We start from the raw sequence: 14,650 nt of genomic DNA, 5'->3' as shown, positions 1-14,650 counted from the left end.
ACAAAAAAAAAAACCAACAGATTACAGATACAAAATTAAAATCTTTCAGTGAAAAATGAAAGTAGAAACACTAAACTGTCATGAGTTTGTGAACTTGAATCGTGTAAGTGTAAAATACTAAAATAGTAAAATATTAAAAAGATTTAAGAAAGTACTATGCAAATAATGCAATCTAATGCGATTACTGATAACACAATATAGTCTGTATTGGCGGTAAAACGTTAATAACAAACATGAACTATGGTTAATTCATGATAAATTGATAACAATTGATAATAATCACGGTAGATACGACATACTAGGTCACGGTCTTCTAAGACCGCGTACTAGGTAGTGGATGGGACAAGATAATAGGTTTTTATATTGATAATATGGATACGGGAATTTGTTTTTGTACGATATCTAATGAAATAACCGCGAAATAATATGGTAATATTATGAAATATAGGTATAAAATTTCAATGATTTTCTGGTGGTGCAAAAACATACCTTTGCACCACCACATTTTAGATGTGGTGGTGCATGTGCCACATTTGCACCACCCAGTTTACGCCACTGTCATTGTATATTATAATATGATAAAATAATCATTAGATGTAAATTACGATAAAAAGGAGTAGAATTTTTTTAAACCACGATATGACTAAAAGAAAAATTAATTTATGGATAACAATTATTTCAATATCACTTTAATACCAACCATTCTATGCATAAATGTTAAATAATGATAATTCAAATAATTAAGGTAATTTGGATCGAAAAATGATAAAATAAATAAAAAAAATTGTAGAAGTAACGATAATAAGTTATAAGTAATTTTGTATGTCATAATTATTCTCACAAGTATTTTTCCTATATCAATAATTTTTATTTTCAAAAATTTATAAAATCTAAATTATATATATAAAAAAAAAAAGAACCTATTAGATTGAAAAACTAAATCCATCTAACAATTATTTTATAATTTTTATTTAACTAGTTAATTGTCTAATTATGAAAATACATTTTTTTTCTTCATTCATAAATTAACAATATAGGAAAAGAATCTACTCAGATTCCTCATCATTGTCATACTAATAGATCATGTTAATATATTACATGATTTAATTCAAAATATAATATAATTCATATAGGTACTTAGTTTTTTTGTTCTCGGTTAATAGTTCTTGTGATTTTAAAATTTGTATGTTTTTGCACATAAATTTGAACTTAAAACACTTATAGATAATTAATATGACCTTCAAATAAACATTTTATAGTTTGATGCAGGTAGACAAACTTATCAGAAATTTTGTTTTTAACTTCCAAATCTCAGATGTAAAAAGAAAATTCTTTATGAATTTCTAAATCAAAATGACTTATAAATGTTCACGATTGTTTTGTTCTTTGTCAAAATTCAATCTCTAACTGTTTTTAAATAATACCTACTATAACTAATATGGTACCTAGTATGGATCTTTAAAATTTTACAACTGCCAATGTAATAATATATTTGAAGCTTTGTATTCAATTTTCAATCTGTTTTACTCAAATTTAATTCAAACATTAAAAATTAAAATTAAATACTTTTAAAATATTATTAATATTTAATTTTCACCAACGATATGTTTTTTATGCAATTAATTGCCTGATACTATATTGTTTTTGAAATTATTGGTTATATTTATTTTTAGCCTTAATTGGTATGTATTTTCATTGTTTTGTTTTTTTATAATTTATTGTTAGTGATTTTTTATTTCATGTAGTATGCTATATTTCAGTAACACTTTTAAAAACCGTCTTATGATTTGTTTACAGGATAGGTTATTACACAATTAGGGTATATTAAATCGATTACCGTCACTCTCTACTTTGATGTCCTCAGATCCACACTATTGACTTTAGTTTTTTAGATTCAAATATCCTATTCCGTGTTAATACGTGATATTCTGTTTTATTTTATATACGTAAGTTTTCTAAATAACAGCATCTTTATTTTATATCTAGTTTTATATAGAAGTGCCTTATCTCATAAAAATCTTTGCAGTTGTGTTTTACAATTGACCCCTTGCAAAAAACATTTTTGGTTGGTATATCCTTGTTATCTACAATCGATCCATATCAATAGATTTCTGTCCATCTGTCAGTTGGTCCTTTTGTGCATTCCTAGTTAGCTTGAACAATTGCGACGCAATTTGGTACAGAGATTAGGTTGCCATGGGAAATTGTAAATTGTTTAAAATGTATGTTGAACTATAATTCATTGCATTGTATATTATAATATGATGAAATAATCATTAGATGTAAGTTACGATAAACTATAAATAATAGTTTCTGATTAAGAACATTGGAAGAAATACGTTTTATGGGAAATCGATTGAAAATTCAAAGACTTAAAAATATGAAATTCAAATAGTTATAAAATTATAATTTTAAATTGTAAATTGTTTAAAATGTATGTTTAACTATGATTCATCTCATTATATATAAAATCATGAAAGACAATTTTAGAAGATAAATTAAATAAAAAAAAAACATCAGGGTAAAACCAATACAATCATCTCGGCCCTAAAAATCTAAAATATTACAATTATTCATTTGTTATATTCATCCATCATCCATCACATATATTTTTTTTAATGTTCTACAACACAACAAACATTTGTTTTTATATGTTTTCATTTATTTGTGTTTCACCTAATTTAACTAATTGATGTTCCTTGTTTATTCAATTTCATAATTATAAAATTAAGATCATATTAATATTTTACATTTTTACTATGCAGACCTTTTTCCAAATTTATGCGGACTTGTTACCCTCCTCACCAATGTATAATGAGTTAAATACTCCAATACATTTTTTGATGTTAATGATTTTAATTATTATTTAATGTGTGGAACTATTGTCATTCTAACTAAATAGATGTATAAATGGCCATTATTGATAGTCATGTTTAAATTTAATATTATATCTCATAGTCTGCACGAGTCGAAAAGTGTACTATTCTGATGTATTGTCGATACATGACAGTTTTCAATGATTAATCACATTAATTTATAATTTTATATGGTTGGTTTTTTTTATTTGTATAAATATGTATAAGTACTTTTAGATTCTGCACAGTACAATAAATTTATTAATTTTAAAATGATATTATTTTATACAAGTTAATTGTTATATAACTATATTGGTAGTTTCCAAGGAGTAGAATTTTTTTAAACCACAATATGACTAAAAGAAAAATTAATTTATGGATAGCAATTATTTCAATATCACTTTAATACCAACCATTCTATGCATAAATGTTAAATAATGATAATTCAAATAATTAAGGTAATTTGGATCGACAAAAGATAAAATAAATAAAATAATTTGTAGAAGTAACGATAATAGGTAAAAAAAAAAAAAGAACCTAATAGATTGAAAAACTAAATCCATCTAACAATTTTTTTATCATTTTTATTCAACTAGTTTATTGTCTAATTATGAAAAATACATTTTTTTTCTTCATTCATAAATTAACAATATAGGAAAAGAATCTACTCAGATTCCTCATCATAGTCATACTAATAGATCATGTTAATATATTAAATTATTTAATTCAAAATATAATATAATTCATATACATAGGTACTTAATTTTTTTGTTCTCGGTTACTAGTTCTTGTGATTTTAAAATTTGTATGTTTTTGCACATAAATTTGAACTTAAAATACTTATAGATAATTAATATGACCTTCAAATAAACATTTTATAGTTTGATGCAGGTAGACAAACTTATGAGGAATTTTGTTTTTAACTTCCAAATCTCAGATGTAAAAAGAAAATTCTTTATGAATTTCTAAATCAAAATGACTTATAAATTTTCGTGATTTTTTTGTTCTTTGTCAAAATACAATATATATCTATTTTTAAATTATACCTACTATAACTAATATGATACCTAGCATGGATCTTTAAAATTTTACAAGTGCCAATGTAATAATATATTTGAAGCTTTGTATTCAATTTTCAATCTGTTTTACTCAAATTTAATTCAAACATTAAAAATTAAAATTAAATACTTTTAAAATATTATTCATTTATAATTTTCACCAACGATATGTTCTTTATGCAATTAATTGCATTATATTATATTGTTTTTGAAATTATTGGTTATATTTATTTTTAGCCCATATTGGTATGTATTTTCATTGTTTTGTTTTTTATAATTTATTATTAGTGATTTTTTATTTCATGTAGTATGCTATGTTTCAGTAACACTTTACAGATTACTGTCTTATGATTTGTCTACAGGATAGGTTATCTTCTTCTGTATATATAAAACAGTAATTATATTAAACCATTGGACGGATCTGGCTGAAATTTGGCATACAGATAGTTATTATGATGTAGACGTGCGATAAGAAAGGATTTTTCGAAAGAAATTTTGAATTTAAAGGGTTGAAATCGGTAAAAGAAAATTTTTACATGTAATTTGTATATCTATATTCATATAATAATAACAATAGCAGTCCACCGATTACGGGAAGTACGGTTCGGCACGGCGACCAGAGGATTACCATCTACCTGTACTCTGACCTTTAATTTGTGTGTGTATTTTATCAACGTGTAGATATGAATTGTTCCGTATTGGTATCATAGATCTATTAAGAAATGGACTGCGCGTTCCCTATAGTACCCACAGGTTTGACGATTTGAACACTGAGTGAGAGAGAAAGACTATAACTTACCCCGAATGTGGAAGAAATAATAAAATATTTTATTTTTCTAAGGTTTGATAAAAATTATCTTAACTGATAACAGTGATAAACAAAAATTATAATTTGATTAGATGTTTTGGAACAAAATTATAGTAATTTAGGATCATTAATAGCTATTAAGAATAGAGGTGGTCTTAAACAACCGTCTGCTGATTTAGTAAAATTATGTAAAATAGCTGAAAAAATATTTAAACATTATGAATCAAATATTTCTAAGATACCAAGTTTAATAAATTATTTAATAATTAAAGCTACATCTGCCATAGACATCAATATTATTTTTATATCTCTATCTGATCATATATTAAATCAAGCTCCAATGAATAATCATTTGTTACAATTGTTACATTTAATTTTTAAAACATATTTCACTATTCGTGTACATCATTACACAAATCTTATAAGCCAACCAAAAGAAAGAATTAGGTAGATCTTATTTAACAAAAACAATACATTTTAAAAACCAATAAATAGTATTAACATAACAATGACTACCTATATTTTAACTATTTATCAGTCTGAATACATTGATGTAAATACTCGACCTAATTACTAATTTTTTTATAATTTTTCAATTATATGTAAATGTAACTATATTTTAATAGCGACACTAGTCATAGACTTATTAAGAATTATTATTTAGATAATAATATTATTTCTTTATGGCTATGGTTATAGTACATATATAGTCATACTACATATTATATTATTTATCTATTTCTAATGTTTATAATGAGCAACATGGAATTGTAAATTGTAATTTATATTAAACATTGTATATTCATTTATACCTACTTAATGCACATTGATCTTCGTTATTAAAGTTTGACTTTTATTTAATTTACAACGAACTTTTTTTCGTTTTTTTTTTTTTTATAATTTACTATTATAAAACCTAAAATGAAGTGATAAAAGTTGTGGAAACAATGGATAACTAAAAACATATTATATATTATATTATATACATATTATATTTATAGCTGCGCGTGACGAAAACGTTTGTTTATATAAAATGTATGCCCACGTGCTGTAAATTATATGTACTTGGCCGCTTTGTCGTTGTCGTTGTCATGAAGTGTAATATAAAACAGTTTTTTAGATTTTTTCGTGTTTGTTTTTTGTTGTTAGGAGGATTAATTTAACGTTGTTTAATTGAATTACCTAAGAAATGGCTAAAGAAAGTCTTTTAGTTAATGAAGAACTTGAACAACATACTGTTGTCCCCATTGTTGGCGATGGTACCTGTTTATTCCGAGCTCTTTCTTTTTTAATACACGGAACACAAGACAATGCGATGGAGGTGCGATCACTAATTGTTGGACATGTGGTAAATGATTGGACCAAGTTTTCAGTTATGTCCCACAATAAAAATGGTGATAATTACTCAACGGCTAGTGAATATTATGCTGATATGATAAAAAATGAAACTTATGGTGCGCTTTGTGAGTTTATAGCAGCGGGATGTATATTTCCATTTCATTTTAAAGTTTATCGAAATAGTATCTTATACACGGAGTCCGGATCTAATGATTGTCCAGTAAAGCTTTTACGATTTGGACAAGAATTGTCCAATGGACATTTTAATGCTTATCTTCCTACTGCGACAGAAAACAATACTCAGAGTCGTATAGAGGAACTGGTCGATGAACGCGAACATTCACCTATTGCATCTTCAGTACACAGTAACATTTCTGCAAACATTTTACTATCCCAATCAAGTGAAACAGATCAATCTATTTCGTCCTCATTAATTAAAAAGAGAAAACGAAGGGCTAGATTTACTAATTACACAAGAAAAAAACAAATAAGAAAAGCACAAAAAATATATAGACAGAATCAAACTGAATCTAGGTATAAGGAAAATACTAATAAAAATCTTTGGGACAGAAATGAAGATTTTAAAATACGATTAGAACGACAGGATTCCGTGGATGCAGAACACTTCACGGATGTAGTGTTGAACAAATGCTTATTGGTAATAGAAGATGCCGTGTTAGCATTAAGTGGTTAGCCAGTTAAAGAATATGGCTTACCTCAGCCAAGCAACTCTGAACAACTTGATAATAGAGAGTATCTCAAGGAAACAAGTTATGACTTAGTAGCCTTAGAAGACGTCGTAAAAAACAATGAAGAATCTCTGAATGACGAACAAAAGTTTGCTTAGAATCACATTATTACAAGTGTTAATAATAAAGAGGATCGAATATACTTTTTAGATGCTCCAGGCGGAACTGGAAAAACTTTCTTAATCAATTTGATTTTAGCGAAAGTTAGAAGTACTCGCGACATTGCCTTAGCTGTAGTATCTTCTGGAATCGCAGCTACACTGCTCGAGGGTGGTCGAACGGCTCATGCTGCCTTCAAATTACCACTCAATCTAACAACTTCGGTCACTCCCTTTTGTAATATATCAAAACTAAGTAATTTTGCGGAAGTTTTAAAAGATACAAAATTAATAGTGTGGGACGAAATTACAATGGCACATAAGGGTGGTGTTGAGGCTTAAATAATTATCGGTTACCAAAATGATCTCCAAAAATGTGGTTACCGGTTATCGGTTTGGAAGCGGTTTTAATTCTTCAAGATTACCGGTAACCATTTTGAAAGCGGTTTTTAATTTATTTTTTTTTTAATAGTCGATTTTATTTTATTTAACATAACAAACCATTTAAGCATGTTGTTGTGACTATATAGGTAAGAAAAAGCATAAAACAAAATAAAATATCACATAATTACCAGTGTTAGGAACAGATAACAAAAAAATCATCTGGATAAAGATATAAAGATAACAACACTAAATTTTATCTAAGATACAGATAAAAGATAAACAAATTTAATTCATCTAACAAAAAGATAAAAGATAAAAATATTTTATCCAGATAAATAACAGATAATTATAGAAATTAAAATTAAAACAACTAATTTAAAAAAACATATATAATGTCATGTAAGTACACGCCTATATAATATGTTTATTTTCGACTTAACTTATTATATCATGATGTGTATCACCAAACATTAACTTCAACACATATAATTATATAAGGAACCAATAAGATCCAAGGGACTCTAGGGAGTAACAAAGTATAAATAAAAATTTGGGAAGTCACCCTGCTGAAGAAGTTGTCGAGTGGACCAAAAACAAAATTCACATAGTTAATAATATTTTTGGTACAGATCTATCTAATTTTCACTAAAAAATTTATCTTTTAAATTTATTGCTATGTACTGAGGTCCCGCTGAGACATCTAAACACGCATATACACGTAGGTATATATAAGTGACCCTGGGGCGTATGATTTCGCCAACCAATTATATTGTGTAGGACATCAATAGCTGTATCGAAGGCCAAACTCCTAGCCTTTCCAAAATATTACCATAGTTGGAATTAGATATACGAAATATTAAATATGAAATCGTAGTATTGACAGGCGTATCTAGAGATATGATTAATGTCGTCGGGTTATGGAGATTACGTATCGCGAATAACCAGGATGTGGACCGACCGGTCGCATGGGCGTGGGAAGCTGCGATATTAAAATAATACACGCATACGCTTTTGCACGACTCGGCCATGGACACATACGTATCTTATCGATAGGAGAGGAAACGCAGGGAGTAGGACTATCTGGACTATATAGGAGAGCCCCGATTAGACCCAATTCAGACGTGAGCCATCGGAGTCAGAGCAAGCACCTTCACGCCAGACACCAGTCCAATTTAATTATTCAGACTTAGAATATTTTGCAACCAACTCATTTTGTGCAGTAAAAGTGTTTCATTTACATAGTAATCAAATAAATATCTAATAAATTAATCACATATTAAGTTGTTATACTTATTACACTCAATCCATCTACCTCAACACCAGTCGTTTGTCCTCCTGTATGCTGGGACGCTACATTATCTAGATAAGTCAAATATTTATCTAAAATAAATACTTAGATAACTTATATTTATTTATCTAGATTAGATAAAAGATAAAATAATTATTATCTGGATAATTTATCTAGATACCTACATTTATCTAGATAAGTCCTAACACTGATAATTACACACATAAGTAGTACCTATAAGTAGTACTTATAATTTATACATGTTTTTCTTTAAGATATATACAAATATAAAATTAATTATAACAGTTTGATAAACATGAAAAAAATTAAAACACAAAACATTTTATCATAATCAAAATTCAAACTTAATACTTGATAAACTTAAAACAATAAACAGAAAAAAGTAGTCTGTATATAGTATATGTATACTATAAAATGTAGTGACTGTATACTTATAAAATTACTTAACATTATATTTAAAAGTTAAAATACATATTAAATTTCCATTCCCATCTTATTTGCTCTTATGATCATGATTTCGTTTTGCAAATCAGATGATAATGATGATCTTAGGTCACTACATATAAATTTTAGCCCAGAAAATGTACGTTCTACAGTTACCTATAACAGTTCAATAATAAATAATAAATATTAAATATTATTTAATTATACATCTAAATGCCTACTAATAATTACTTATTTATAAAAATTAAGATCATATTAATATTTTACATGTTTACTATACAAATCTTTTTCCAAATTTATGTGGACTAGTTACACTCACCAATGTATAATGTGTTAAATATTTTTTAATCAAAATATAATATAATTCATATATGTACTTAGTTTAATATATTTGAAGCTTTGTATTCAATTCTCAATCTTTTTTTACCCAAATTGCAGTTGTGTTTTATGATTAACCTTGCAAAAACATTTTTGGTTGGTTTATCCCTGTTATTTTCTATCGATCCATGTAAATGGTTTTCTGTCTATCTGTCGGTTTGTCCTTTATGCATTCCTAGTTAACTTGAAAAATTGCGACGAAATTTGGTACAGAGATCGGCTAATTTAAATTGTAATAACTGGTCTGTTTGACCACGAGATGTGCTCAAACAGACATTTTGAGAATTATGATGGAAATTTTTGTTTATTTATACATGGTTGCGATCAGTGATTGTTTATATATATATATATATATATATAGATTTATTATAATAAATTTGCTAAGATCAGGTTGCCAAGGGAAATTGTTAATTGTTTAAAATGTATATTGAACTATAATTCATCTCATTGTATATAAAATGATGAAATTAATATTAGATGTAAATTATGTGAAACAATAAATAATAGTTTCTGATTTAGAAGAAAGGAAGAAATACGTTGTATGGGAAATCGATTGAAAATTCAAAGACGTAAAAATTTAAAATTCAAATACTTATAAAACTATAATTTGACCTTCCAGTGAACAATTTTTTGTATGATAAGGACAAACTGAGAAGATAAATTATAAAAAAAAAAAACACATCAGGGTAAAACCAATACAATCAACTCGGCTCTCTAAATCTAAACTATTACAGTTAATCATTTGTTATATTCATCCATCACATATATTTTTTTTAATGTTCTACAATGCAACAAATATTTCTTTTTATAAGTTTTCATTTATTTGTATTTCACATAATTCTAGTTTCTAGACTTATAAATGTTCATGATTTTTACAAGTGCCAATGTAACAATATATTTGAAGCTTTGTATTCAATTTCCAATCTTTTTTACTGAAATTTAATTCAAACATATAAAATTAAAATTAAATACTTGTAAAATATTATAAATTTATAATTTACAACAATGATATGTTTTATATGCAATTAATTGTTTAATATTATACTTGTTTTTGCAATTAATTAAATATTTATAATTTATAATTTTTCACCAATAATATATTCTTTATACAATTAATTGTATAATATTATATGTATGTACTTGTTTTTGAAATTAATTGGTTATATTTATTTTTTAGGAAACATAAGTATGTATTTTCATTGTTTTGTTTTTTATAATTTATTATTAGTGTATTTTTATTTCATGTAGTATGCTATATTTCCGTAACACTTTACATATTACCGTCTTATGATTTGTCTACAAGATAGGTTATTACACCTATATTAGGGTATATTAAATCGACTACCGTCACTCTCTATTTTGAGATCCATACTATTGATTTTAGTTTATTATATTCAAATATCCTATTCCGTGTTATTACGTGATATTCTGTTTTATTTTATATACGATTTCTATATAACAGCTTTTTTTTTTTTAATCTACTTTTATACAAAAGTACCTAATAGCATAAAAATCATTGCAGTTGTGTTTTATGATTAACCTTGCAAAAACATTTTTGGTTGGTTTATCCCTGTTATTTTCTATCGATCCATATAAATGGTTTTCTGTCTATCTGTCAGTTTGTCCTTTATGCATTCCTAGTTAACTTGAAAAATTGCGACGAAATTTGGTACAGAGATCGGCTGTTTATAAATATATAGATTTATTATAATAAAATTTGCTAAAATCAGCTTGCCATAGGAAATTGTAAATTGTTTAAAATGTATGTTTAACTATGATTCATCTCATTATATATAAAATCATGAAAGACAAACTTAGAAGATAAATTAAATAAAAAAAAACATCAGGGTAAAACCAATACAATCATCTCGGCTCTCAAAATCTAAAATATTACAATTATTCATTTGTTTTAATTCATCCATCACATATTTTTTTTTTTAATGTTCTGCAACACAACAAACATTTCTTTTTATATGTTTTCATTTATTTGTATTTCACCTAATTTAACTAATTGATGTTCCTTGTTTATTCAATTTCATAGTTATCAATTTAAGATCACATTAATATTTTACATTTTCAACATAGAGATATTGTTTTTATATGTTTTTACTATAGAGACTATTTTCCAAATTTATGTGGACTAGTTACCCTCACTAATTTATAACGTATTAAATATTTCAATACATTTTTTGATTTTTTGATTTTAAATATTTTAATTATTATTTAATGTGTGAGACTTTTGTCTTTCTAACTAAATATATGTTTATATGGCCATTATTGGTAGTAAAGTTTAAATTTAATAGTATATCTCATAATCTGCACGAGTCATAAATAAGTGTTCTATTCTGATGTATCGACAATACATGTCAGTTTTCAATTATTAATCACATTAATTTATAATTTTATATGGTTGATTTTTTTTATTTGTATAATTATGTCTAATTACTTTTAGATTCTGAGCAGAACAATACATTTATTAATTTTAAAATTATGTTGGTTTTTATTTATTTTATAAACATAAATTATAATATAATTATAATAATATATTCTTCGGAGAATAATCGTTGTAAATGCAATATAACTAAAAGAAAAATAAATCAAGGATAAAAATATCTCAATATCAGTGCCTACCTATATGTAACAATGCTGGATGAGGATTATTATTATTTGGATCGACAAAAGATAAGATAAAAAACTTAACTAGGTAGTTGTAATGAGAATAAATTATAAGTAGGGATCGGATTTTGTAGCAAATGCTTTTTTTTTGTGGAGTGTGATAGAAAGATAATTCTTATATATAAAAAAGTTTTGAATCGTTCTGATTTTAATAAAGTAAACTTTATTTTGCTTTTTTCCACGAAACCTGCTTTTTATCGCTTTTCCCCTATTTGATTATTTTTTCTTGATTTTTACATATTTTTCTTGAATACTTAGCTTATTTCTATGTATATTATACGTCTTGGACTATATTATTATTACCAGAAATTATAAAACCAGTGAAAAAGACAGTAATAAATATCTGACTGATAAAATAACTGTCGTTATTGTGCCAAAATAGTTTTATCTACAATTATCAATAGTTGTATTTACGACTCAAGGAAAGGGAAAATTATCTGAATTATATCTGCGTATTTTTATAGCACGTTCTATACTTTAGTTGACCGGTAAATATCAATCGACAATCAGTGAGGTATAGACGTATAGTGTTAGTATAGTGTTCTAAATAATTTCTCTCATCATCAAAATGCCAAAAGTTAAAAATTTAAATTTAATATTAAAAAAAATCGTAAGAGAATTTGGTGAAAATGAGCTTATGACTGACGGAAATATTATATTTTGTAAATTGTGTGAAGTAAAAATAAATTCGGATAAAAAATATAACGTTCAACAACATAAAGAGAAAAACACAAAGAAGCATTGAAAAAACTTGAAGATGCAAAACATAATGCAGTTTCAGCCATTAATTCAACAATTTTGTAAGTCTGATTTTAATGCTGATCTATTTTCCGCACTTGTAGCGGCGAATATCCCCCTAAACAAATTAAATAACGAACATTTTCGGTCATTTCTTTCAAAATATTGCAATAAAACCATTCCAAATGAATCGACTTTACGAAAAGGATACTTCTACTACTAAGGATTCTTGCTACACTAATACGATACCTAAAATACGCGATGCTGTGAACGGCCAAAAAATATGGGTTTGCATAGATGAAACGATTGACAGTGTACGACGTAATGTAGCTAATGTCATTATTGGTATTTTGAAACCACAATATGTTGGTAAAACCTATCTTATTCACACAAAATATTTGGACAAAGTGAACCATAGTATGGTTATTTAACCATTATTTTTCAATTATTTGACAAATCTATGCATATTTTATGGGCAAATAATGTTAATCATGAGGACATTTTATTATTTGTTTCGGATGCCACGCCGTTTATGAAAAAAGCTGGCAGCTGTATTCTAACACTGTATCCAAAAGCTTTGCATGTGACATGCTTAGCTCACGCCCTCCATAATGTGTGTGAAGAAGTGCGCGCACATTTCCCAAAAGTTGATCGTCTGATTGCTGAGATGAAAAAAACATTTCTGAAATGTCCAAAACGGATCGCTATTTTAGACGAAAAATTTCCGGATATTCCAAATCCATCTAAACCAATTACTACTCGTTGGGGTACATAGATTACAGCAGTCGAATATTATTGCACATATTTAAATGAAATAGAAAGTGCAGTTGAAGAATTCAGCGAGAATGCCCAGTGTGTGAATGTTGTAAAAGAGCTTACACAAGATCAATCTCTACATTCAAATCTCGTTTATATTACAACAAATTTTGGATTTATACCACATGCACAATTAGAAAAAAGAGGCATTTTTTATTTTTGTTTCAAGTATTTGCTGTTTATATATTAAATTTTTTTTAGGGTAAAACCTTGGCAAAAAGTATAGGTATTGTGTTTAAAGCAAAACAAAAGTTAGAGGAGCTAATGGTAAAGTAGCGAAATTAATTTTAGAAAAGTGCAATCGTGTTTTTTCAAAAAATAATGGATGGGCAGAACTTTAAAAAGTCAATAGTATTCATATTGGCACTGCACTAAACGTAAATGTGGACCAGTATGATTCAAATTATTTAGTTTATATGAAATATGCACCGATTACATCGGTTGACGTGGAAATGTCTTTTTCTATGTACAACAATATATTAGCACCCAATAGAATGAGTTTTAATGAAAGTAACTTGACTAAATATAATATGGTTGTAAATTCCTTTTTAATATTTAATTTTATATGTAGTTGACATTTTGTTTTTTTTAGAATTAATTTAATAAATGCTTTATTTTGCTTTTTTCGGCTACTTAAAATGTTTTTAGATTCTGAGCGGAGCGATGAATGTATTGATTTTACCATGATGTGTTTTTTTTTTTTTGTGTGTCTGTCATCACGTTTTGGGGCAGTAAAAGTGCTTCGATTTTTGACTTCAGTACCTCGTTCGATCAGAAAGTGAATCTAGTTGGTACTTTGGGGGGTCAAAAGTGAAATACTTTTCTAAATAATCGAGAAAAACAAACTAAAAATTAAGGGAAAAACGGGAAATTTTACGCGCAATCAGTTTTCGATAAAATCAATTTTGGTTTTAGATGTAACTTTAAAACAAATGACGATAGATACTTGAAATTTTTACCGAATGTTTATATAAGTATATGCTATCCACCATGTGATTT

This window comes from Diuraphis noxia, unplaced genomic scaffold (assembly GCF_037042655.1).
Source record: "Diuraphis noxia isolate RWA-SAM2 unplaced genomic scaffold, SU_Dnox_SAM2 contig0001, whole genome shotgun sequence".
In the NCBI taxonomy this organism is placed as follows: domain Eukaryota; kingdom Metazoa; phylum Arthropoda; class Insecta; order Hemiptera; family Aphididae; genus Diuraphis; species Diuraphis noxia.
Note: the sequence above shows the minus strand (reverse complement) of the source record.